Genomic DNA, 22,773 nt, shown 5'->3' with positions numbered 1-22,773 from the left:
AGGAGAAAACAGAGTGAAACCTAAAAACTAAAACTGTTACTGCCAACGAACGGCTTAAACTAGAAGAACGAAATTTGGTGAGCCAAGTGGTATTGGGGAACTGATCATTACGAGAAAGTTTCATCAAGATTGGGTGAAAAAATGTGTCCTGAGATTTCAGGAAACTCGTATTTTTTTGGAAGCTTGGCAACCCCTTTTCATGAAAGAGATTTGCGCCAGTCTCTGCTTAGGGCTACATCAATAGGAAACACACCATAGTGATAGAACTTGGGACTACTTTATTGTGTCAACTTGAAAAGAGCTAGAACAAACCGTGTTTGATTTAGAGTACCAAATACATGTATCCATATAGGAGAAAACAGAGTGAAACCTAAAAATTAAAACTGTTACTGCCAACGAACGGTTTAACCTAGAAGAACGAAATTTGGTGAGCCAAGTGGGATTGGGGTACTGATCATTACCTGAATGTATCATCAAGATTGGGTGAAAAAATGTGTGCTGAGATTTAAGGGAACTCGTAGTTTTTTGGAAGCTTGGCAACCCCTTTCCATGAAAGAGGTTTGCACCAGTCTCTGCTTAGGGCTACATCAATAGGAAACACAGCATAGTGACAGAACTTGGGACTACTTTATTGTGTCAAGTTGAAAAGAGCTAGAACAAACCGTGTTTGATTTAGAGTTCCAACTACATGTATCCATATAGGATAAAAAAGAGTGAAACCTAAAAATTAAAACTCTTACTGCCAAAGAACGGTTTTACCTAGAAGAACGAAATTTGGAGAGCCTATTTGGAATGGGTAGTGATCATTACCTGAAAGTTTCAGCAAGATTGGGTGAAAAAATATGTGCTGAGATTTCAGGAAACTCGTAGTTTTTTGGAAGCTTGGCCACCCCTTTCCATTAAAGTGATTTGTGCCAGTCTCTGCTTAGGGCTACATCAATAGGAAAGAAACCATGGAGATAGAACTTGGAACTACTTTATTGTGTCAAGTTTCAAAGAGGTAGCACAAACCGTGTTTGATTTAGAGTTCCAAATACATGTATCCATATAAAAGAAAATAGAGTGAAACCTAAAAATTAAAACTGTTACTGCCAACGAACGGTTTAACCTAGAAGAACGAAATTTGGTGAGCCAAGTGGGATTGGGGTAGTGATCATTACCTGGAAGTGTCAAAAGAATGGGTGAAAATATGTGTGCTGACATTTCATGAAACTCATAGTTTTTTAGAAGCTTGGCAACCCCTTTCCATCAAAGTGATTTGTGCCAGTCTCTTCTTAGGGCTACATCAAAGGGAAAAAACCATAGAGATAGAACTTGGAACTACATTATCGCGTCAAGTTGCAAAGAGCTAGCACAAACCGTGTTTTATTTAGAGTTCCAACTACATGTATCCAAATATTAAAAAACAGAGTGAAACATAAAAAATAAAACTGTTACTGCCAACGAACGGTTTAACCTAGAAGAACGAAATTTGGTGAGCCTAGTGGGATTGGGGTACTGATCATTACCTGAAAGTGTCATCTAGATTGGGTGAAAGAAAATGTGCTGAGATTTCAGGATACTCGTAGTTTTTTGGAAGCTTGGCAACCCCTTTCCCTGAAAGTGATTTACGACAGTCTCTGCTTAGGTCCACAACAATAGAAAACAAACCATAGAGATAGAACTTCAAACTACATTATTGTGTCATGTTTCAAAGAGCTAGCACAAATCTTGTTTGATTTAGAGTTCCAACTACATGTATCCATATAGGAGAAAACAGAGTGAAACCTAAAAATTAAAACTGTTACTGCCAATGAATGGCTTAACCTAGAAGAACGAAATTTGGTGAGCCAAGTGGGATTGGGGTACTGATCATTACCAGAAAGTATCATCAAGATTGGGTGAAAAAATGTGTCCTGAGATTTCAGAAAACTCACAGTTTTTTGGAAGCTTGGCAACCCCTTTCCATGAAAGAGATTTGCGCCAGTCTCTGCTTAGGGCTACATCAATAGGAAACAAACCATAAAGATAGCACTTGGACTACTTTATTGTGTCAAGTTTCAAAGAGCTAGCACAAACCGTGTTTGATTTAGAGTTCCAACTACAGGTATCCATATAGGAGAAAACAGAGTGAAACCTAAAAATTTAAACTGCTACTGCCAACGAACGGTTTAACCTAGAACAACGAAATTTGGTGAGCAAACTGGGACTGGGGTGCTGATCATTACCTGAAAGTGTCATCCAGTTTGGGTGAAAAAATGTGTGCTGAGATTTATGTAAACACGTAGTTTTTTGGAAGCTTGGCAACCCCTTTCCATGAGACTAATTTGCGAAAGTCTCTCCATAGGGCTACATCTATAGGAAAAAAACCATAGAGATAGAAATTGGAAATACTTTATTGTGTCAAGTTTCAAAGAGCTAGTACAAACTGTGTTTGATTTACAGTTCCAACTACATGTATCCATATAGGAGAAAACAGAGTGAAACCTAACAATTAAAACTGTTACTGCCAATGAACGGTTTAACCTAGAAGAACGAAATTTGGTGAGCCAAGTGGGATTGGGGTACTGATCATTACCTGAAAGTGTCATCAAGATTGGGTGAAAACCTGTGCTGAGATTTCACGAAACTCGAGGTTTCTGGAAGATTGGCAACCCCTTTCCATTAAAGGGATTTGCACCAGTCTCTGCTTAGGGCTACATCAATAGGAAACAAACCGTAGAGATAGAAATTGGAACTACATTATTTTGTCAAGTTTCAAAGAGCTAGCACAAACCCTGTTTGATTTAGAGTTCCAACTACATGTATCCATATAGGAGAAAACAGAGTGAAACCTAAAAATTTAAACTGCTACTGCCAAGGAACGGTTTAAACTAGAAGAACGAAATTTGGTGAGCCAAGTGGGATTGGGGTGCTGATCATTACCTGAAAGTGTCATCTAGATTGGGTGAAAAAAGGTGTGCTGAGATTTCAAGAAACTTGTATTTTTTTGGAAGCTGGCAACCCCTTTCCTTGAAAGTGATTTGCGACAGTCTCTGCTTAGGTCCACATCAATAGAAAACAAACCATAGAGATAGAACTTCGAACTACTTTATTGTGTCATGTTTCAAAGACCTAGCACAAACCGTGTTTGATTTACAGTTCCAACTACATGTATCCATATAGGAGAAAACAGAGTGAAACCTCAAAATTAAAACTGTTTCTGCCAAGTAACGGCTTAACCTAGAAGAACGAAATTTGGTGAGCCAAGTGGGATTGGGGTACTGATCATTACCAGAAAGTATCATCAAGATTGGGTGAAAAAATGTGTCCTGAGATTTCAGGAAACTCGTAGTTTTTTGGAAGCTTGGCAACCCCTTTCCATGAAAGAAATTTGAGCCAGTCTCTGCTTAGGGCTACATCAATAGGAAACAAACCATAGAGTTAGAACTTGGAACTCCTTTATTGTGTCAAGTTTCAAAAGCTAGCACAAACCGTGTTTGATTTAGAGTTCCAACTACATGTATCCATATAGGAGAAAACAGAGTGAAACCTAACAATTAAAACTGTTACTGCCAACGAACGGTTTAACCTAGAAGAACGAAATTTGGTGAGCCAAGTGGGATTGGGGTACTGATCGTTACCGGAAAGTTTCATCAAGATTGGGTGAAAAAAATGTGTGCTGAGATTTCAGTAAACTCATAGTTTTTTGGAAGCTTGGCAACCCCTTTCCGTGAAAGTGATTTGCGCCAGTCTCTGCTTAGGGCTACATCTATAGGAAACAAACCATAGAGATAGAACTTGGAACTACTTTATTGTGTCAAGTTTCAAAGAGCTAGCACAAACCCTGTTTGATTTAGAGTTCCAACTACATGTATCCATATAGGAGAAAACAGAGTGAAACCTAAAAATTTAAACTGCTACTTCCAATGAACGGTTTAACCTAAAACAACGAAATTTGGTGAGCCAAGTGGGATTGGGGTGCTGATCATGACCTGAAAGTGTCATTAAGTTTGGGTGAAAAAAATGTGTGCTGAGATTTCTGTAAACTCCTAGTTTTTTGGAAGCTTGGCAACCCCTTTCCATGAAAGTAATTTGCGAAAGTCTCTCCTTAGTGCTACATCTATAGGAAACAAACCATGGAGATAGAAATTGGAACTACTTTATTGTGTCAAGTTTCAAAGAGCTAGCACAAACCGCGTTTGATTTAGAGTTCCAACTACATGTATCCATAAAGGAGAAAACAGAGTGAAACCTAAAAATTTAAACTGTTACTGCCAACGAACGGTTTAACTTAGAAGAACGAAATTTGGTGAGCCAAGTGGGATTGGGGTACTCATCATTACCTGAAAGTGTCATCAAGATTGGGTGAAAACATGTGTGCTGAGATTTCAGGAAACTCGAGGTTTCTGGAAGATTGGCAACCTCTTTTCATGAAAGGGATTTGCACCAGTCTGCTTAACGCTACATCAATAGAAAACAAACCGTAGAGATATGTCTTGGAAGTACTTTATTGTGTCAAGTTTCAAAGAGCGAGAACAAACCGTGTTTGATTTAGAGTTCCAAATACATGTACCGATATATCCATATAAGAGAAAACAGAGTGAAACGTAAAAATTAACACTGTTACTGCCAACGAACTGTTTTACCTAGAAGAACGAAATTTCGTGAGCCAAGTGGGATTGGGGTACTGATGATTACCTGAAAGTGTCATCAAGATTTGGTGAAAAAATGTGTGCTGCGATTTCAGGAAACTCGTTGTTTTTTGGAAGCTTGGCAACCCTTTTCCATCAAAGTGATTTACGCCAGTCTTTGCTTAGGGCTACATCAATAGGAAACAAACCATAGAGATAGAACTTGGAACTACTTTCTTGTGTCATGTTTCAAAGTGCTAGCACAGACCGTGTTTGATTTAGAGTTCCAACTACATGTATCCGTATAGGAGAAAACAGAGTGAAACCTAAAAATTAAAACTGTTACTGCCAACGAACGGTTTAAACTAGAAGAACGAAATTTGGTGAGCCATGTGGGATGGGGTACTGATCATTACCTGAAAGTGTCAAAAGAATGGGTGAAAATATGTGTGCTGATATTTCAGGAAACTCGTAGTTTTTTAGAAGCTTGGCAACCCCTTTCCATGAAAGTGATTTGCGTCAGTCTATGCTTAGGGCTACATCAACAGGAAAGAATCCATAGAGATAGAACTTGCAACTACTTTATTGTGTCAAGTTTCAAAGAGCTAGCACAAAAGGTGTTTGATTTAGAGTTCCAACTGCATGTATCCATATAGGAGAAAACAGAGTGAAACCTAAAAATTTAAACTGTTACTGCCAACGAACGGTTTAACCTAGAAGAACGAAATTTGGTGAGCCAATTGGGATTGGGGTACTGATCATTACCTGAATGTATCATCAAGATTGGGTGAAAAAATGTGTGCTAAGATTTCAGGAAACTCGTAGTTTATTGGAATCTTGGCCACCCATTTCCATCAAAGAAATTTGTGCCAGTCTCTGCTTAGGGCTACATCAATAGAAAACAAACCATAGAGTTAGAACTTGGAACTATTTTATTGTGTCATGTTTAAAGAGCTAGCACAAACCGTGTTTGATTTAGAGTTCCAAATACATGTATCCATATGTTAGAAAACAGAGTGAAACCTAAAAATTAAAACTGTTACTGCCAACGAACGGTTTAACCTAGAAGAACGAAATTTGGTGAGCCAAGTGGGATTGGGGTACTGATCATTACCTGAATGTATCATCAAGATTGGGTGAAAAAATGTGTGCTGAGATTTCAGGAAACTCGTAGTTTTTTGGAAACTTTGCCACCCCTTTCCCTGAAAGTGATTAGCGACAGTCTCTGCTTAGGTCCACATCAATAGAAAACAAACCATAGAGATAGAACTTCGAAGTACTTTATTGTGTCATGTTTCAAAGAGCTAGCAGAAACCGTGTTTGATTTAGAGTTCCAACTACATGTATCCATATAGGAGAAAACAGAGTGAAACCTAAAAATTAAAACTGTTACTGCCAACGAACGGTTTAAACTAGAAGAACGAAATTTGGTGAGACTAGTTGGATTGGGGTACTGATAATTACCTGAGAGTGTCATCAAGATTGGGTGAAAAATGTGTGCTGAGATTTCAGGAAACCCGTAGTTTTTTGGAAGTTTGGCCACCCTTTTCCATGAAAGTGATTTGCGCCAGTCTCTGCTAAGGGCTACATCAATAGGAAACAAACCATAGAGATAGAACTTGGAACTACTTTATTGTGTCAAGGTTCAAAGAGCTAACACAAACCGTGTTTGAGTTAGAGTTCCAAATACATGTATCCATATAGGAGAAAACAGATTGAAACCTAAAAATTAACACTGTTACTGCCAACAAACGGTTTAACCGAGAAGAATGAAATTTGGTGAGCCCAGTGGGATTGGGGTACTGATCATTACCAGAAAGTGTCAAAAGAATGGGTGAAAATATGTGTGCTGAGATTTCAGGAAACTCGTAGTTTTTAGAAACTTGGCAACCCCTTTCCATCCAAGTGATTTGTGCCAGTCTCTGATTAGGGCTACATCAAAAGGAAACAAACCATAGAGTTAGAACTTGGAAGTACATTATCACGTAAAGTTTCAAAGAGTTAGCACAAACCGTGTTGATTTAGAGTTCCAACTACATGTATCCATATATTAGAAAACAGAGTGAAACCTAAAATTTAAAACTGTTACTGCCAATGAACGGTTTAACCTGGAAGAACGAAATTTGGTGAGCCAAGCGGAATTGGGGTACTGATCATTACCTGAAAGTGTCATCAAGATTAGATGAAAAATGTGTGCTGCGATTTCAGGAAACTCGTAGTATTTGGAAGCTTGGCAACCCCTTTCCATGAAAGTGATTTGCGCCAGGCTTTGCTTAGAGCTACATCAATAGGAAACAAAACATAGAGATAGAACTTGGAACTACTTTATTGTGTCATGTTTCAAAGAGCTAGCACAAACTGTGTTTGATTTAGAGTTCCAACTACATGTATCCATATAGGAGAAAACAGATTGAAACCTAAAAATCAAAACTGTTACTGCCAACGAACGGTTTAACCTAAAAGAACGAAATTTGGTGAGCCAAGTGGTATTGGGGTACTGATCATTACCTGAAAGTGTCAAAAGAATGGGTGAAAATATGTGTGCTGTGATTTCAGGAAACTCGTAGTTTTATAGAAGCTTGGCAACCGCTCTCCATTAAAGTGCTTTGTGCCAGTCTCTGATTAGGGCTACATCAACAGAATACAAACCATCGAGATAGAACTTGGAACTAGATTATTGTGTCAAGTTTCATAGAGCTAGCACAAACCGTGTTTGATTTAGAGTCTCAACAACATGTATCCCTATATTAGAAAACAGAGAGAAACCTAAAAATTAAAACTGTTACTGGCAACGAACTGTTTAACCTAGAAGAACGAAATTTGGTGAGCCAAGTAGGATTGGGGTACTGATCATTACCTGAAAGTGTCATCAAGATTGGGTGAAAAAATGTGTGCTGCGATTTCAGGAAACTCGTTGTTTTTTGGAAGCTTGGCAACCCTGTTCCATGAAAGTGATTTGCGCCAGTCTCTGCTTAGGGGTATTCAACAGGAAACAAACCATAGAGATAGAACTTGGAACTAGATTATTGTGTCAAGTTTCAAAGAGCTAGCACAAACCGTGTTTGATTTAGAGTTCCAGCAACATGTATCCATATATTAGAAAACAGAGTGAAACCTAAAAAATTAAACTGTTACTGCCAACAAATGGTTTAACCTAGAAGAACGAAATTTGGTGAGCCTAGTGAGATTGGGGTACTGATCATAACCTGAAAGTGTCATCAAGATTGGGTGAAAAAAAATGTGTGCTGAGATTTCAGAAATCTCGTAGTTTTTTGGAAGCTTGGCAATCCCGTTCCATGAAAGTGATTTGCGCCAGTCTCTGCTTAGTTCTACCTCAATAGGAAACAAACCATAGAGATAGAACTTTTAACTACTTTATTGGGTCAAGTTTCAAAGACCTAGCACAAACAGTGTTTGATTTAGAGTTCCAAATACATGTACCCATATATTAGAAAACAGAGTGAAACCTCAAAATTAAAACTGTTACTGCCAACGAACGGTTTAACCTAGAAGAACGAAATTTGGTGAGCCAAGTGGGATTGGGGTACTGATCATTACCTGAAAGTGTCATCAAGATTGGGTGAAAAAATGTGTGCTGAGATTTCAGGAAACTCGTAGTTTTTTGGAAGATTGGCAACCCGATTCCATGAAAGGGATTTGTGCTAGTCTCTGCTTAGGGCTACATCAATAGGAAATTAACCGTAGAGATAGATCTTGGAACTACTTTATTGTTTCACGTTTCAAAGAGCTAGCACAAACCGTGTTTGATTTAGTTGTCCAACTACATGTATCCATATAGGAGAAAACACAGTGAAACCTCAAAATTAAAACTGTTACTGCCAAGGAACAGTTTAACCTAGAAGAAGAAAATGTGGTGAGACAAGTGGGATTGGTGTACTGATCATTACATAAAAGTGTCATCAAATTTGGTTGAAAAAATGTGTGTTGCGATTTCAGGAAACTCGTAGTTTTTTGGAGGCTTGGCAACCCCTTTACATGAAAGTAATTTGTAGCACTCTGCTTAGGGCTACATCAATAGGAAACAAACCATAGTGATAGAACTTGGAACTACTTTCTTGTGTCAAGTTCAAAGAACTAGAACAAACCGTGTTTGATTTAGAGTTCCAACTACATGTATCCATATAGGAGAAAACAGAGTGAATCCTAAAAATTAAAACTGTTACTGCCAACGAACGGTTTAATCTAGAAGAACGAAATTTGGTGAGCCAAGTGGGATTGGGGTACTGATCATTACCTGCAAGTGTCAAAATAATGGGTGAAAATATGTGTGCTGAGATTTCAGGAAACTCGTAGTTTTTTAGAAGCTTGGCAACCCCTTTCCATCAAAGTAATTTGTTCCAGTCTCTGCTTAACGCTCCATCAACAGGAAACAAACCATAAATATAGAACTTCGAACTAGATTATTGTGTCAAGTTTCAAAGAGCTAGCACAAACCATGTTTGATTTAGAGTTCCAACTACATGTATCCATATATTAGAAAACAGAGTGAAACCTAAAAATTAAAACTGTTACTGCCAACGAACGGTTCAACCTAGAAGAAAAAAATTTGGTGAGCCAAGTGGGATTGGGGTATTGATCATAACCTGAAAGTGTCATGGAACTACATTATTGGGTCAAGTTTCAAAGACCTAGCACAAAACGTGTTTGATTTAGAGTTCCAAATACATGTATCCATCTATTAGTAAACAGAGTCAAACCTAAAAATTTAAACTGTTACTGCCAACGAACTGTTTAACCTACAAGAACGAAATTTGGTGAGCCAAGTGGGATTGGGGTACTGATCATTACCTGAAAGTGTCATCAAGATTGGGTGAAAAAATGTGTGCTGCGATTTCAGGAAACTCGTTGTTTTTTGGAAGCTTGGCAACCCTTTTCCATCAAAGTGATTTCCGCCAGTCTCTGCTTAGGGCTACATCAATAGGAAACAAACCATAGAGATAGAACTTGGAACTACTTTCTTGTGTCATGTTTCAAAGTGCTAGCAAAAACCGTGTTTGATTTAGAGTTCCAACTACATGTATCCGTATAGGAGAAAACAGAGTGAAACCTAAAAATTAAAACTGTTACTGCCTACGAACGGTTTAAACTAGAAGAACGAAATTTGGTGAGCCAAGTGGGATTGGGGTACTGATCATTACCTGAAAGTGTCAAAAGAATGGGTGAAAAAATGTGTGCTGCGATTTCAGGAAACTCGTAGTTTTTTGGAAGCTTGGCAACCCTGTTCCATGAAAGTGATTTGCGCCAGTCTCTGCTTAGGGCTATTCAACAGGAAACAAACAATAGAGATAGAACTTGGAACTAGATTATTGTGTCAAGTTTCATAGAGCTAGCACAAACCGTGTTTGATTTAGAGTTCCAGCAACATGTATCCATATATTAGAAAACAGAGTGAAACCTAAAAAATAAAACTGTTACTGCCAACAAATGGTTTAACCTAGAAAAACGAAATTTGGTGAGCCAAGTGGGATTGGGATAGTGATCATTACCTGAAAGTGTCATCAAGATTGGTTGACAAAATGTGTGCTGAGATTTCAGGAAACTCGTAGCTTTTTGGAAGTTTGGCAAACCCTTTCCATGAAAGTGATTTGCGCCAGTCGCTGCTTAGGGCTACATCAATAGGAAACAAACCATAGAGATACAACTTGGAACTACTTTATTGTGTCATGATTCAAAGAGCTAGCACAAACCGAGTTTGATTTCGAGTTCGAAAAACATGTATCCATATAGGAGAAAACAGAGTGAAACGTAAAAATTTAAACTGTTACTGCCAATGAACGGTTTAACCTAGAACAACAAAATTTGGTGAGCCAAGTGGGATTGTGGTCCTGATGATTACCTGAAAGTTTCGTCAAGATTGGTGAAAAAATTTGTGCTGAGATTTCAGGCAACTCGTAGTTTATTGGAAGCTTGGCAACCTTTTTCCTTGAAAGTGATTTCACCAGTTTCTGCTTATTGCTACATCAATCGGAAACAAACCATAGAGATAGAAGTTGGAACTACATTATTGTGTCAAGTTTCAAAGAGCTATCATGAACCGTGTTTGATTTAGAGTTCCAACTACATGTATCCATAAGGAGAAAACAGAGTGAAACCTAAAAATTAAAACTCTTACTGCCAACTAAAGGTTTAACCTAGAAGAAGGAAATTTGGTGAGCCAAGTGCTGATTGGGGTACTCTTCATCACCTGAAAGTATCATCAAGATTGTGTGAATAAATGTGTGCTGAGATTTCAGAAAACTCACAGTTTTTTGGAAGCTTGGCAACACCGTTCCATGAAAGTGATTTGCGCGAGTCTCTGCTTAGGGCTACATCAATAGAAAACAAACCATAGAGATAGAACTTGGAATGACTTTATTGTGTCAAGTTTCAAAGAGCTAGCACAAACCGTGTTTGATTTAGAGTTCCAACTACATGTATCCATATAGGAGTAAACAGAGTGAAACCTAAAAATTCAAACTGTTACTGCCAAAGAACGGTTTAACCGAAAAGAACGAAATTTTGTGACCCAAGAGGGAATGGGGTACTGATCTTTATCTGAAAGTGTCATCAAGATTGGGTGAAAAAATGTGTGCAGAGATTTCAGTAAACTCGTAGTTTTTTGGAAGCTTGGCATCCCCTTTCCATGAAAGTTATTTGTGGCAATCTCGGCCTAGGGCTACATCAATAGGAAACAAATCATAGAGATAGGTCTTGGAACTACTTTATTGTGTCAAGTTTCAAAGAGCTAGCAGAAACCGTGTTTGATTTAGAGTTCCAACTACATGTATCCATATAGGAAAAAACAGATTGAAACCTAAAAATTAAAAACTGTTACTGCAAACAAAAGGTTTAACCTAGAAGAAAGAAATTTGTTGAGCCAAGTGGGATTGGGGTACTGATCATTACCTGAAAGTGTCATCAAGATTGGTTGAAAAAATTTGTGCTGAGATTTCAGGAAACTCGTAGTTTTTTGGAAGCTTGGCAACCCCTTATCCATGAAAGTGATTTGCGCCAGTTGCTGCTTAGGGCTACATCAATAGCAAACAAACCGTAGAGACAGAACATGGAACTACTTTATTGTGTCAAGTTTCAAAGAGCTAGCACAAACCGAGTTTGATTTAGCGTTCCAAATACATGTATCCATATAGGAGAAAACAGAGTAAAACCTAAAAATTAAAACTGTTACTGCCAACGAACGGTTAGATCTAGAAGAACAAAATTTAGTGAGCCAAGTGGGATTGGGATACTGATCATTACCTGAAAGTGTCATCAAGATTGGGTGAAAAAATGTGTGCTGAGATTTCAGGAAACTCGTAGTTTTTTGGAAGCTTGGCAACACCTTTCCATGAAAGGGATTTGCGCCAGTCTCTGCTTAGGACTTCATCAATAGGAAACAAACAATAGTGATAGAACTTTGAACTACTTTATTTTGTCAAGTTTCAGAGAGCTAGCACAAACCGTGTTTGATTTAGAGTTCCAAATACATGTATCCATATAGGAGAAAACAGAGTGAAACCTAAAAATTAAAACTGTTATTGCCAATGAACGGTTTATCCTAGAAGAACTAATTTTGGTGAGGCAAGTGGGAATGGGGTATTGATCGTTATCTGAAATTTTCATCAAGATTGGGTGAAAAAATGTGTGCTGAGATTTAAGGAAACTCGCAGATTATGGAAGCTTGGCAACCCCTTAACATGAAAGAGATTTGCGCCAGTCGCTGCTTAGGGCTACATCAGTAGGAAACAAACCATAGAGAAAGAACTTGGAACAACTCTATTGTGTCAAGTTTCAAAGAGCTAGCACAAACCGTGTTTGATTTAGAGTTCCAACTACATGTATCCATATAGGAGATAACAGAGTGAAAACTAAAATATTTAAACTGTTACTGCCAACGAACGGTTTAACCTAGAAGAACAAAATTGGGTGAGCCAAGTGGGATTGGTGTACTGATCATTACCTGAAAGTGTCATCAAGATTGGGTGAAAAAATGTGTGCTAGATTTCAGGAAATTCGAGTTTTTTGGAAGCTTGGAAACCCCTTTACATGAAAGTAATTTGCGCCAGTGTCTGCTTAGGGCTACATCAAGAGGAAACAAACCATAGTGTTAGAACTTGGAACTACATTATTTTGTCAAGTTTCAAAGAGCTAGCACAAACCGTGTTTGATTTAGAGTTCCAACTACATGTATCCATATAGGAGATAACAGAGTGAAACCTAAAATTTTTAAACTGTTACTGCCAATGAACGGTTTAACCTAGAAGAAAAAAATTGTGTGAGCCAAGTGGGATTGGGGTACTGATCATTACCTGAAAGTGTCATCAAGATTGGGTGAAAAAAATGTGTGCTGAGATTTCAGAAATCTCGTAGTTTTTTGGAAGCTTGGCAACCCATTTCCATGAAAGTGATTTCCGCCAGTCTCTGCTTAGGGCTACATCAATAGGAAACAAACCATAGAGATAGAACTTGGAACTACTTTACTCTGTCAAGGTTCAAAGAGCTAGCACAAACCGAGTTTGATTTAGAGTTCTAACTACATGTATTTATATAGGAGAAAACAGAGTGAAACCTAAAAATTAAAACTGTTACTGCCAACGAACGGTTTAACCTAGAAGAATGAAATTTGGTGAGCCAAGTGGGATTGGGGTACTGATCATTACCTGAAAGTGTCATCAAGATTGGGTGAAAAAATGTGTGCTGAGATTTCAGGAAACTGGTAGTTGTTTGGAAGACTGGCAACCCCTTTCCGTGAATGTGATTTGCGCAAGTCTCTGCTTAGGGCTACATCAATAGGAAACAAATCATAGAGATAGAACTTGGAACTACATTATCGTGTCATGTTTCAAAGAGCTAGCACAAACCGTGTTTGAATTAGGGTCCAACTACATGTATCCATATAGGAGAAAAAAGAGTGAAACCTAAAAATTAAAACTGTTACTACCAATGAACTGTTTAAACTAGAAGAACAAAATTTTGTGAGCCAAGTGGGATTGGAGTAGTGATCATTACCTGAAAGTGTCAACAAGATTGGGTGAAAAAATGTGTGCTAGATTTCAGGAAACTCGTAGTTTTTTGGAAGCTTGGCAACCCCTTTCCATGAAAGTGATTTGCACCAGTCTCTGCTTAGGACTACATCAATAGGAAACAAACCATAGAGATAGAACTTGGAACCACTTTACTGTGTCAAGGTGCAAACAGCTAGGACAAACCGAGTTTGATTTAGAGTTCCAACTACATGTATCCATATAGGAGAAAACAGAGTGAAATCTAAAAGTTAAAACTGTTACTGCCAACGAACTGTTTATCCTAGAAGAATGAAATTTGGTGAGCCAAGTGGGATTGGGGTACTGATCATTACCTGAATGTGTCATCAAGATTGTGTGAAAAAATGTGTGCTGAGATTTCAGGAAACTCGTAGTTTTTTGGAAGCATTGCAACCCCTTTCCATGAAGTTATTTGCACCAGTCTCTGCTTAGTTCTACATCAATAGGAAACAAACCATAGAGATAGATCTTGGAACTACATTATTGTGTCAAGATTCAAAAAGCTAGTGCAAACTGTATTTGATTGTAGTTCCAACTACATGTATCCATATATTAGAAAACAGAGTGAAACCTAAAAATTAAAACTGTTACTGCCAACGAACTGTTTAACCTAGAAGAACGAAATTTGGTGAGCCAAGTGGGATTGGGGTAGTGATCATTACCTGAAAGTGTTATCAAGATTGGGTGAAAAAATGTGTGCTGAGATTCAAGGAAAATCGTAGTTTTTTGGAAGCTTGGCAACCCCTTTCAATGAAAGTGATTTGCACCAGTCTCTGTTTATGGTTACATCAATAGGAAACAAACCAAAAAGATAGAACTTCGAACTACTTTATTGTGTCAATTTCAAAGAGCTAGCACAAACCGTGTTTGATTTAGAGTTCTAAATACATGTATTCATGTAGCAGAAAACATAGTGCAAACTAAAAATTTAAACTGTTACTGTAAATGAACGGATTAACCTAGAAGAATGAAATTTGGTGTGCCAAGTGGGATTGGGGTGCTGATCCTTACGTGAAAGTGTCATCAAGATTGGGTGAAAAAATGTGTGCTGAGATTTCAGGAAATTCGAGTTTTTTGGAAGCTTGGCCATCCCTTTCCATGAAAGTGATTTGCGCCAGTCTCTGCTTAGCACTACATCAATAGGAAACAAACAATATAGATAGAATTTGGAACTACTTTATTGTGTCAAATTTCAAAGAGCTGGCACAAACCGTGTTTGATTTTGAGTTCCAACTACATGCATCCATATAGGAGAAAACAGAGTGAAAACTATAAATTAAAACTGTTATTGCCAACAAACGGTTTAACCTAGAAGAATGATATTTTGTGAGCCAAGTGGGATTATGGTTCTGATCATTACCTGAAAGTGTCATCAAGATTGGTTGAAAAAATGTGTGCTGAGATTTCAAGAAACTTGTAGTTTTTAGGAAGCTTGGCAACCCCTATCCATGAAAGTGATTTGCGCCATTCTCTCCTTAGGGCTACATCAAGAGGAAACAAACCATAGAGTTAGATCTTGGAACTACATTATTGTGTCAAGTTTCAAAGAGCTAGCAGAAACCGTGTTTGATTTAGTGTTCCAACTACATGTATTTATAGAGGAGAAAACCGAGTGAAACCTAAAATTTTTAAACTGTTACTGCCAATGAACGGTTTAAACTATAAGAAAAAAGTTGTGTGAGCCAAGTGGGATAGGGGTACTGATCATTACCTGAAAGTGTCATCAAGATTGGGTGAAAAAAATGTGTGCTGATATTTCAGAAATCCCGTGGTTTTTTGGAAGCTTGGCAACCCCTTTCCATGAAAGTGATTTCCGCCAGTCTCTGCTTAGGGCTACATCAATAGGAAACAAACCATAGAGATAGAACTTGGAACTAATTTACTGTGTCAAGGTTCAAAGAGCTAGCACAAACCGAGTTTGATTTAGAGTTCCAACTACATATATCCATATAGGAGAAAACAGAGTGAAACCTAAAAATTAAAACTGTTACTGCCAACGAACGGTTTAACCTAGAAGAATGAAATTTGGTGAGCCAAGTGGGGTGGAGTAGTGATCATTACCTGAAAGTGTCATCAAGATTTGGTGAAAAAATGTGTGCTAGATTTCAGGAAACTCTTAGTTTTTTGGAAGCTTGGCAACCCCTTTCCATGAAAGTGATTTGCACCAGTCTCTGCTTAGGACTACATCAATAGGAAACCACCCATAGAGATAGAACTTGGAACCACTTTACTGTGTCAAGGTGCAAACAGCTAGGACAAACCGAGTTTGATTTAGAGTTCCAACTACATGTATCCATATAGGAGAAAACAGAGTGAAATCTAAAAATTAAAACTGTTACTGCCAACGAACTGTTTATCCTAGAAGAATGAAATTTGGTGAGCCAAGTGGGATTGGGGTACTGATCATTACATGAAAGTGTCATCAAGTTTGTGTGAAAAAATGTGTGCTGAGATTTCAGGAGACTCATAATTATAGGAAGCTTTGCAACCCCTTTCCATGAAGTGATTTGCACCAATCTCTGCTTAGTTCTACATCAATAGGAAACAAACCATAGAGATAGATCTTGGAACTAATTTATTGTGTCAAGTTTCAAAGAGCTAGCGCAAACCGTGTTTGATTTAGAGTTCCAAGTACATGTACCATATAGGAGAAAACAGAGTGAAACCTCAAAATTAAAAGTGTTACTGCCAACGAACGGTTTAACCTAAAAGAACGAAATTTGGTGAGCCAAGTGGGATTGGGATACTGATCATTACCTGAAAGTGTCATCAAGATTGGGTGAAAAAATGTGTGCTGAGATTTCAGGAAACTCGTAGTTTTTTGGAAGCTTGGCAACCCCTTTCCATGAAAGTGATTTGCGCCAGTCTTTGCTTAGTTCTACATCAATAGGAAACAAACCATAGAGATACATCTTGGAACTACTTTATTGGGTCAAGTTACAAAGACCTAGCACAAACCGTGTTTGATTTATAGTTCCATCTACATGTATCCATTTAGGAGAAAACAGACTGAAACCCCAAAATTAAAACTGTTACTGCCAACGAACTGTTTAACCTAAAAGAATGAAATTAGATGAGCAAAGTGCGATTGGGGTACTGATCATTACCTGAATGTGTCATCAAGATTGGTTGAAAAAATGTGTGCTTAGATGTCAGGAAACTCGTAGTTTTTTGAAGCTTGGCCACCCCTTTCCATGAAAGTGATTTGCGCCAGTCTATGCTTAGGGCTACATCAATACAAAACAAACCATAGAGACAGAACTTGCAACTACTTTATTGTGTCATGTTTAACGAGCTAGCACAAACCGTGTTTGATTTAGAGTTCCAACTACATGTATCCATATAGGAGAAAACAGAGTGAAACCTAAAAATTAAAACTGTTACTGCCAACGAGCGGCTTAACCTAGAAGAACAAATTTGGTGAGCCAAGTGGGATTGGGGTACTGATCATTTCCTGTAAGTGTCATCAAGTTTGGTTGAAAAAATGTGTGCTGGGATTTCAGGAAAATCGTAGTTTTTTGGAAGCTTGGCAACCCCTTTCCATCAAAGCGATTTGCCAGTCTCTGCTTAGGGCTACATCAACAGGAAACAAACCATAGAGATAGAACGTGGAACTACATTATTGTGTCAAGTTTCAACAAGCTAGCACAAGCCATGTTAATTTAGAGTTCCAAATACATGTATCCATATATTAGAAAACAGAGTGAAACTTAAAAATTAAAACTGTTACTGCCAACGAACGGTTTAAACTTGAAGAACAATATTTGGTGAGCCAAGTGGGATTAGGTACTGATCATTACCTGAAAGTGTCATCAAGATTGGGTGAAAAATTTTGTGCTGCAATTTCAGGAAACTCGTAGTTTTTTGGAAGCTTGGCAACCCCTTTCCATGAAAGTGATTTGCGCCAGTCTCTGCTTAGGGCTACATCAATAGGAAACAAACCATAGAGATAGAACTTGGAACTACTTTATTGTGTCAAGTTTCAAAGAGCTAGCAAAAACGGTGTTTGATTTAGAGTTCCAACTACATGTATCCATATAGGAGAAATCAGAGTGAAACCTAAAAATTAAAACTGTAACTGCCAACGAACGGATTGACCTAGAAGAACAAAATTTGGTGAGCCAAGAGGGATTGGGGTACTGATCATTACCTGAAAGTGTCCAAAGAATGGGTGGAAATATATGTGCTGAGATTTCAGGAAACTCGTAGTTTTTTAGAAGCTTGGCAATCCCTTTCCATGAAAGCGATTTGCGTCAGTCTCTGCTTAGGTCTACATCCACAGGAAAGAAACCGAAGAGATAGAATTTGGAACTACATTATTGTGTCAAGTTTCAAAGAGCTAGCACACACCGTGATTGATTTAGAGTTCCAACTACATGTATCCATATATTAGAAAACAGAGTGAAACCTAAAAATTAAAACTGTTACTGCCAACGAACGGTTTAACCTAGAAGAACGAAATTTGGTAAGGCAAGTGGGATCGGGGTACTGATCATTACCTGAAAGTGTCATCAAGATTGGGAGAAAAAATGTGTGCTGTGATATCAGGAAACTCGTAGTTTTTTGGAAGCTTGGCAACCCTTTTCCATGAAAGTGATTTGCGCCAGCCTCTGCTTAGGGCTACATCAATAGGAAAGCAACCGTAGAGATAAAACTTGGAACTACTTTATTGTTTCAAGTTTCAAAGGGCTAGCACAAACCGTGTTTGATTTAGAGATCCAACTACAGGTATCCATATAGGAGAAAACAGAGTGAAACCTTAAAATTAATACTGATACTGCCAACGAACTGTTTAACCTAGAAGAACGAAATTTGTTGAGCCAAGTGGGATTGGGGTATTGATCATTACCTGAAAGTGTCATCAAGAGTGGGTGAAAAAATGTGTGCTGCGATTTCAGGAAACTCGTAGTTTTTTGGAAGCTTGGCAACCCCGTTCCATGAAAGTGATTTGCTCCAGTCTCTGCTTAGGGCTACATCAACAGGAAACAACCATAGAGATATAACTTGGAACTACATTATTGTGTCAAGATTCAAAAAGCTAGTGCAAACTGTATTTGATTGTAGTTCCAACTACATGTATCCATATATTAGAAAACAGAGTGAAACCTAAAAATTAAAACTGTTACTGCCAACGAACTGTTTAACCTAGAAGAACGAAATTTGGTGAGCCAAGTGGGATTGGGGTACTGATCATTACTTGAAAGTGTCTCCAATATTGGGTGAAAAAATGTGTCCTGAGATTTCAGGAAACTCGTAGTTTTTTGGAAGCTTGGCAACCCCTTTCCATGAAAGAGATTTGTGCCAGTCTCTGCTTAGGGCTACATCAATAGGAAACAAACCATAGAGATAGAACTTGGAACTACTTTATTGTGTCAAGTTTCAAAGAGCTAGCACAAACTATGTTTGATTTAGAGTTCGAACTACATGTATCCATATAGGAGAAAACAGAGTAAAACGTAAAAATTAAAACTGTTACAGCCAACAAACGGTTTAACCTAGAAGAACAAAACTTGATGAGTCAAGTGCGATTGGGGTACTGATCATTACCTGAAAGTGTCATCAAGATTGCGTGAAAAAATGTGTGCTGAGATTTCAGTAAACTCGTAGTTTTTTGGAAGCTTGTCAACCACTTTCCATGAAAGTGATTTGCGTCAGTCTCTACTTAGGGCGACATCTATAGGAAACAAACCATAGAGACAGAAATTGGAACTACTTTATTGTGTCAAGTTTGAAAGAGCTAGCAGAAACCCTGTTTGATTTAGAGTTCCAAATATATGTATCCATATAGGAGAAAACAGAGTGAAACCTAAAAATTTAAACTGCTACTGCCAACGAACGGTTTAACCTAGAACAACGAAATTTGGTGAGATAAGTGGGATTGGGGTGCTGATCATTACCTGAAAGTGTCATCAAGTTTGGGTGAAAAAATGTGTGCTGAGATTTCTGTAATCTCGTAGTTTTCTGTAATCTCGTAGTGGGATTGGCGTACTCATCATTACCTGGAAGTGTCATCAAGATTGGGTGAAAACATGTGTGCTGAGATTTCAGGAAACTCGAGGTTTCTGGAAGATTGGCAACCCCTTTGGATGAAAGGGATTTGCACCAGTCTCTGCTTAGGGCTACATCAATAGGAAACAAACCATAGAGAGAGGTCTTGGAAGTACTTTATTGTGTCAAGTTTCAAAAAGCTAGCACGAACTATGTTTGATTTAGAGTTCGAAAGACATGTATCCATACAGGAGAAAACAGAGTAAAACATAAAAATTAAAACTGTTACAGCCAACGAACGGTTTATCCTAGAAGAACAAAACGTGATGAGCCAACTGCGATTGGGGTACTGATCATTACCGGAAAGTGTCATCAAGTTTGGGTGAAAACATGTGTGCTGAGATTTCAGGAAACTCGTAGTTTTTTAGAAGCTTGGCAACCCCTTTCCATCAAAGTGATTTGTGCCACTCTCTTCTTAGGGCTACATCAAAAGGAAAAAACCATAGAGATAGAACTTGGAACTACATTATCGCGTCAAGTTTCAAAGAGCTAGCAAAAACCGTGTTTGATATAGAGTTCCAACTACATGTATCCATATAGGAGAAAACAGAGTGAAACCTAAAAATTATAACTGTTACTGCCAACGAACGGGTTAACCTAGAAAAACAAAATTTGGTGAGCCAAGTGGGATGGGGTACTGATCATTATCTGAAAGTGTCATCAAGATTGGGTGAAAAAATGTGTGCTGGGATTTCAGGAAACTTGTAGTTTTCTGGAAGCTTGTTAACCACTTTCCATTAAAGTGATTTGTGCCATTTTTTGCTTAGCGCTACATCAATAGGAAACAAACCATAGAGAAAGAACATGGAAATACTTTATTGTGTCAAGTTTCAAAGAGCTAGCACAAACCTTGTTTGATTTAGAGTTCTAACGACATGTATCCATATAGGAGAAAACAGAGTGAAACCTAAAAATTAAAACTGTTACTGCCAACGAACGGTTAGATCTAGAAGAAAGAAATTTGGTGAGCCAAGTGGGATTGGGGTAGTGATCATTACCTGAAAGTGTCATCAAGATTGGGTGAAAAAATGTGTGCTGAGATTTCAGGAAACTCGTAGTTTTTTAGAAGCTTGGCAACCCCTTTCCATCAAAGTGATTTGTGCCAGTCTCTGCTTAGGGCTACATCAACAGGAAACAAACCATAGAGATAGAACTTGGAACTACATTATTAGGTCAAGTTTCAAAGAGCTAGCACAAACCGTGTTTGATTTAGAGTACCAACTACATGTATCCATATATTAGAAAACAGAGTGAAACCTAAAAATTAAAACTGTTACTGCCAACGAACGGTTTAACCTAGAAGAACGAAATTTGGTGAGCCAAGTGGGATTGGGGTACTGATCATTACCTGAAAGTGTCATCAAGATTGGGTGAAAAAATGTGTGCTGCGAATTCAGGAAACTCGTAGTTTTTTGGAAGCTTGGCAACCCCGTTCCATGAAAGTGATTTGCGCCAGTCTCTGCTTAGGGCTACATCAACAGGAAACAACCATAGAGATATAACTTGGAACTACATTATTGTGTCAAGTTTCAAAAAGCTAGTGCAAACTGTATTTGATTGTAGTTCCAACTACATGTATCCATATATTAGAAAACAGAGTGAAACCTAAAAATTAAAACTGTTACTGCCAACGAACTGTTTAACCTAGAAGAACGAAATTTGGTGAGCCAAGTGGGATTGGGGTACTGATCATTACCTGAAAGTGTCTCCAAGATTGGGTGAAAAAATGTGTCCTGAGATTTCAGGAAACTCATAGTTTTTTGGAAGCTTGGCAACCCCTTTCCATGAAAGAGATTTGTGCCAGTCTCTGCTTAGGGCTACATCAATAGGAAACAAACCATAGAGATAGAACTTGGAACTACTTTATTGTGTCAAGTTTCAAAGAGCTAGCACAAACTATGTTTGATTTAGAGTTCGAACTACATGTATCCATATAGGAGAAAACAGAGTAAAACGTAAAAATTAAAACTGTTACTGCCAACAAACGGTTTAACCTAGAAGAACAAAACTTGATGAGTCAAGTGCGATTGGGGTACTGATCATTACCTGAAAGTGTCATCAAGATTGGGTGAAAAAATGTGTGCTGAGATTCAGTAAACTCGTAGTTTTTTGGAAGCTTGTCAACCACTTTCCATGAAAGTGATTTGCGTCAGTCTCTACTTAGGGCTACATCTATAGGAAACAAACCATAGAGACAGAAATTGGAACTACTTTATTGTGTCAAGTTTGAAAGAGCTAGCAGAAACCCTGTTTGATTTAGAGTTCCAAATATATGTATCCATATAGGAGAAAACAGAGTGAAACCTAAAAATTTAAACTGCTACTGCCAACGAACGGTTTAACCTAGAACAACGAAATTTGGTGAGATAAGTGGGATTGGGGTGCTGATCATTACCTGAAAGTGTCATCAAGTTTGGGTGAAAAAATGTGTGCTGAGATTTCTGTAATCTCGTAGTTTTCTGTAATCTCGTAGTGGGATTGGCGTACACATTATTACCTGGAAGTGTCATCAAGATTGGGTGAAAACATGTGTGCTGAGATTTCAGGAAACTCGAGGTTTCTGGAAGATTGGCAACCCCTTTCGATGAAATGGATTTGCACCAGTCTCTGCTTAGGGCTACATCAATAGGAAACAAACCATAGAGAGAGGTCTTGGAAGTACTTTATTGTGTCAAGTTTCAAAAAGCTAGCACGAACTATGTTTGATTTAGAGTTCGAAAGACATGTATCCATACAGGAGAAAACAGAGTAAAACATAAAAATTAAAACTGTTACAGCCAACGAACGGTTTATCCTAGAAGAACAAAACGTGATGAGCCATCTGCGATTGGGGTACTGATCATTACCGGAAAGTGTCATCAAGATTGGGTGAAAACATGTGTGCTGAGATTTCAGGAAACTCGTAGTTTTTTAGAAGCTTGGCAACCCCTTTCCATCAAAGTGATTTGTGCCACTCTCTTCTTAGGGCTACATCAAAAGGAAAAAACCATAGAGATAGAACTTGGAACTACATTATCGCGTCAAGTTTCAAAGAGCTAGCAAAAACCGTGTTTGATATAGAGTTCCAACTACATGTATCCATATAGGAGAAA

Source organism: Spermophilus citellus, assembly GCF_964194105.1.
Source record: "Spermophilus citellus genome assembly, chromosome: 13".
In the NCBI taxonomy this organism is placed as follows: domain Eukaryota; kingdom Metazoa; phylum Chordata; class Mammalia; order Rodentia; family Sciuridae; genus Spermophilus; species Spermophilus citellus.
This window is presented reverse-complemented; position numbering follows the sequence as displayed.